This window comes from Cetorhinus maximus, chromosome 8, assembly GCF_964194155.1.
Source record: "Cetorhinus maximus chromosome 8, sCetMax3.hap1.1, whole genome shotgun sequence".
Classification (NCBI taxonomy): Eukaryota; Metazoa; Chordata; class Chondrichthyes; order Lamniformes; family Cetorhinidae; genus Cetorhinus; species Cetorhinus maximus.
In genome coordinates, this window is record NC_135886.1 from 104168671 (window position 1) to 104174670 (window position 6000).

A 6000-nucleotide genomic window follows, 5' to 3' on the forward strand; every position below is an offset into this window, starting at 1 on the left:
AATGTCCTATACTCCACCATCACCATCCCTGGGTATGCCCTGTCCCAATGGCAGGACAGACCCAACGGAGATGGCGGCACAGTAGGGAGGGAGTTGCCCTGGGACTCTTCAATATCGACTCTGGACCTCATGAAGTCTCATGGCATCAGGTCAAACATGGGCAAGGAAACCTCTTGCTGATTACCACGTATTGCCCCTCCCTTAGCTGATGAACCAGTGCTCCTCCATGTTGAACACCACTTGGAGGAAGCACTGAGGGTGGCAAGGGTGCAGAATGTGCTCTGGGTGGAGGATTTCAATGTCCATCACCAAGAGTGGCTCAGTAGCACCACTACTGACCGAGCTGGCTGAGTCCTAAATTACATAGCTGCTAGACTGGGTTTGTGGCAGGTGGTAAGGGAACCAAAAGGGAAAAAACACACGACCTCATCCTCACCAACCTGCCTGCTGCAGATGCACCTGCCCAAGACAGTATCGGTAGATGGGATAGATTTTGATCAGATCTGGCAATTCAAAAGTGGGCAACCATGAGGCGCTGTGGGCCATCAGCAGCAGCAGAATTGTACTCAAACACCATCCGTAACCTCATGGCCTGGCGTATCCCCCACTCTATCATTACCACCAACCCAGGGGATCAACCCTGGTTCAATGAAAAGTGCTGGAGGGCATTCCTGGACAGCACCTAAGAATGAAGTGTCAATCCGGTGAAGCTATAACACATGACTACTTGCATGCCAAACAGCATACACAGCATGTGATAGAACTAAGCAAATCCACAACCAATGGATCAGATCTAAGCTCTGTAGTCCTGCCACATACAGCCATGAATGGTGGTGAACAATTAAACAACTTATTGGAGGAGGACGCTCAACAAATATCCCCATCCTCGATGATGGGGGAGCCCAGCACATCAGTGCAAAAGATAAGGCTGAAGCATTCGCAACAGTCTTCAGCCAGAAGTGCTGAGGGAATGGTCCACCTTGGCCTCCTCCAGACGGATGCCAGTCTTCGGCTAATTCGATTCACTCCATGTGATATCAAGAAATTGCTGAAGGCACTGGAAACTGCAAAAGTATGTGGGCTCTGACAATATTCTGGCGATAGTACTGAAGACTTGTGCTCCAGAAGTTGCCGCTCCCCTAGCCAAGCTGTTCCGGTATAGCTACAACAATGTGGAAATTGCCCAGGTATGTCCTGTACACACAAAGCTGGACAAATCCAACCCAGTTAATTAGCGTTCCATCAATTGACTCTCGATCATTAGTAAAGTGATGGAAGAGGTCATCAACAGTGCTATCAAGCGGCACTTGCTTAGCAATAACCTGCTCACTGGTGCTCACTTTGGGTTCTGCCTAGGCCACTCAGCTCCTGACCTCATTACAGCCTTGGTTCAGACATGGACAAAAGAGCTGAACTGTCAAGATGAGGTGAGAGTGACTGCCCTTGACATCAAGGCAGCATTTGACCGAGTGCGGCATCAAGGAGCCCTAGCATAACTGGAGTCAATGGGAATCGTGGGGAAAGCTGTCTGCTGGTTGGACTCAAACCTATTACAAAGGAAGATGGTTGTGCTTGTTGGAGGTCAGTCAACTCAGTTCCAGGACATCACTGCAGGAGTTCCTCAGGGTAGTGTCCTAAGCCCAACCATCTTCAGCTGCTTCATCAATGACCCTCCATCATAATTGCAGAAGGGGGGATATTTGCTGATGATTGCACAATGTTCAGCACCTTTTGCAACTCTGCAGATACCAGAGCAGTCCGTGTCCAAGTGCTGAAAGACCTGGACAATATCCAGGCTTGGGCTGACAAGTGGCAAGTAACATTCATGCCACACAAGTGTCAGGCAATGACCATCTTCAGCCAGAGAGAATCCAACCATTTCCCCTTGACATTCAATCATTCAATGGCATTTACCATCACCGAATCCCCCACTATCAACATCCTTGGGGGTTACCATTGGCCAGAAACAGAACTGGACTAGCCATATAAATACTGTGGCTACAAGCGGGGCAGAGGCTAGGAATCCTGCGGTGAGTAACTCACCTCCTGACCCTCCAAAGCCTCCAGCATCTACATGGCACAAGTTAGGAGTGTGATGGAATACTCCCCACTTGCCTGGATGAGTGCAGCTCCAACAACACTCAAGAAGCTTGATGCCATCCAGGACAAAGTAGTCCACTTGATTGATACCCCTTCGACAAACATTCACTTCCTCCACCGTCACTCAACAGTGGCAGCAGTGTATACCATCTACAAGATGCCCATGCAGGAACTCACAAAGCTTCTTAGGCAGCACCTTCCAAAGCCATGACCACTACCATCTAGAAGGACAAGGGCAGCAGATACATGGGAACACCATTATCTGGAAGTTCCCCTCCAAGCCACTCACCATCCTGACTTGGAACTATATTGCCGTTCCTTCACTGTCGCTGGGTTAAAACCCTGGAACTCCCTCTCTAACAACACTGTGGGTGTACCTAAACCACACGGTTGCAGTGGTTCAAGAAGGCAGCTCACCGCCCTCTCAAGGGCACCGTATCTGAATACACAGAGCATTCGCAATAAAGTAGATGAATTAACAGCGCAAGTAGTAGTAAGCGGGTATGATATGATTGCAAGTTCGGAGACATAGCTGCAGAGTGACCAAGGCTGGGAACTGAATATCGAAAGGTACTCTATATTTAGGACAGACAGACTAAAAGGAAAATGAGGGGCATGGCATTGTTAATTAAGGATGAAATCAGTGTGGTAGTGAGAAAGGATATTGGCTCAGAAAATCTAGCTGTAGAATCAGTCTGGGTGGAACTAAGAAGCAACAATGGGCAGGAAACATTAGTGGGAGATGTCTACAGGCTTCCAAACAATAGTGATAAGGTAGGGAACAGCATGAAACTGGAAATTAGAGATGCATGTAACAAGGATGCCACAGTGATCATGGGTGACTTTAATCTACATATAGACTGGGCAAACCAAATTAACAATAACACTGTGGCAGATGAATTCCTGGAGTGTGTATGAGATGTTTTTTTAGACCAGCATGTCGAGGAACCGACTAGGGAACAGGCTATCCTAGATTTGGTATTGTGCAATGAGAAGGGTTTAATTAATAAATTTGTTGTGCAGAGTCCTTTGGGGAACAGTAAACATAACATGATAGAATTCTTCATTAGGACAGAAAGTGAAGTAGTCTGAAACTAGGGTCCGAAATCTTAACAAAGGAAACTATGAAGGTATGAGGAGTGAGTTGGCTAAGATAGATTGGGGAAGTTCATTAAAGGCATGATGGTGGATAGGCAATTGGTAATATTTAAGGAATGAATGCAGGCATTGAAACAATTATACAATTCTTTCTGGCGCAAAAACACAACAGGAAAAGCAGCCCATGGCTAACAAAAGAAATTAAGGATAGTATTAGATCCAAAGAGGAGTCATATACAGTTGCTAGAAAAAGTAGCAAGCCTGAGGATTGGGTGCAGTTTAGACTTCAGCAAAGGAGGACCAAGAGATTGATTAAGAGGGGAAAATAGAGGATGAGAGCAAACTTACAAAGAACATAAATGAGGACTGTAAAAGCTTCTGTAAGTATGTAAATGAAAAAGATTAGTGAAGACAAATGTAAGTCCTTATAGTCTGAAATGGGAGAATGTATAATAGAGAACACGGAAATGGCAGAGCAATTAAACAACTACTTTAGTTCTGTCTTCACGGAGGAAGACACAAATAACTTTCCAGAAATGCTAGGGAACCAAAGGTCTAGTGAGAAGGAGGAATTGTAGGAAATTAATATTACTAAAAGAATAGTGCTGGAGAAATTAATGGAACTGAAGGCCGATAATCCCCAGGGCCCGATAATCTACATCCCAGGGTACTAATGGAGGTGGCCATGGAAATAGTGAATGTGTTGGTTGTCATCTTCCAAATTTCTGTAGATTCTAGAACAGTCCTGGCAGATTGGAAGGTGACAAATGTAACTCCACTATTTGAAAAAGGAAGGAGAGAGAAAACAGTGAATTATAGACCGGTTAGCCTAACATCAGTAGTGGGGAAAATGCTAGAGTCTATTATAAAGGATGTGATAACAGGACACTTAGAAAATATCAACGGGGTTAGACAAAGTCAATATGGATTTATGAAAGGGAAATCATATTTAACAAACCTACTGGAGTTTTTTGAGGATGTAACCAGCAGAATAGATAAGGGAGAACCAGTGGATGGGGTGCACTTAGATTTTCAGAAAGCTTTTGATAACATCCTATGTTAGTAGGAGAGACTAGGACCCGAGGGCACAGCCTCAGAGTAAAGGGAAGACCTTTTAGAACAGAGATGAGGAGAAACTTCTTTAGCCAGAGAGTGGCAAATCTATGGAATTCATTGCCACAGAAGGCTGTGGAGGCCAGGTCATGAAGTGTATTTAAGACTGAGATAGAAAGGTTCTTGATTGGTAAGGGGATCAAAGGTTATGGGGAGAAGGCAGGATAATGGGGTTGAGAAACTTATCAGCCATGATTGAATGGCGGAGCAGACTTGATGGGCCAAATGGCCTAATTTCTGCTCCTATGTCTTATGGTCTAAGAGGTTAGTGTGCAAAATTAAAGCACATGGGATTTGGGATAATATATCAGTATGGATTGGGAATTGGTTAACAGACAGCAAACAGAGAATTTCGGAGTGGCAGGTGGTGACTAGTGGGTTACTGCAGGGATCAGTGCTTGGGCCCCAGCTTTTCACAATATATATCAATGATTTGGATGAGGGAATCAATTGTACTATTTGCAAGTTTGCTGATGACACGAAACTTGGTGGGAATGTGAGCAATGAGAAAGGGGCTAAGAGGCTTCAAGGCAATTTAGACAGGTTGAGTGTGTGGGCAAATACGTGGCAGATGCAATATAACATGGATAAGTGTGGAGTTATCCACTTCAGTAGGAATGACAAGAGTATTATTTAAATGGTGATAGATTGGGAAATGTTGATGTACAAACAGACCTGAGTGTACACCAATCACTGAAAGCAAGCATGCAGGTGCAACAAGCAGTTAAGAAGGCAAATGGTATGTTGTCCTTCAGTGCGAGAGGACTTAAGTACAGGAGCAAGGATGTCTTACTGCATCTGTTGGTGAGACCACACCTGGAGTATTGTGTGCAGTTTTGGTCTCCTTTTCTAAGAAAAGGCATACTTGCAATAGAGGGAGTGCAGCGAAGGTTCACCAGATTGATTCCTGGGATGGTAGGATTATTGTATGAGTAGACATTGGGCTGACTAGGCCTGTATTCACTGGAGTTTAGAAGAGTGTGAGGAGATCTCATTGAAATGTATAAAATTCTGACAGGGAGGTACAGACTGGATGCAAGGATGTTATTTCCTCTAGCTAGATGGGTGTGTGTGTGTGGGTGTGTGTGGGTATGGTGGGGGTGGTCTAGAAACAGGGGTCAAAGTCCCAGAATATGGGGTAGACCATTTAGGACTGAGATGAGAAGAAACTTCTTCACTCAGAGGGAGTTGAACATGTGGAATTCTCTACCACAGAAGGCTGTGGAGGCCAAGTCACTGAATATATTTAAGAAGGAAATAGATTTCTCGAGTCTAAAGGCATCGAGGGGTATGGAGAGAGTACGGAAGTGCGGTGTTGAGATAGAGGATCAGCTATGATCATATTGAATGGCACAGCAGGTTTGTAGGGCCAAATGACCTATTCCTGCTCCTATTTTTAATGTTTCTATGGGCAGCAAATGCTGGCTAAGCCAGCGACACCCACATCATGTGAAAAATAAAAAAAAGTCAACACATATTCTGTGGCAATATATAGAAATGTTTAACATCATGAAAGATGGAAGCAGGCTGCTTCCAGATATTGAATGTTCAAGGTGAGGAGCCATAAATACAAAGATTAATTGAAAGAGATTTATAACAGTGATCAGAAGAAACTCCATCACACAGAGAATTGTGAGACTGTGGAATTCGCTTCCAGGGCTATTGGTTGGGGAACAAAGAGTTTCTGGT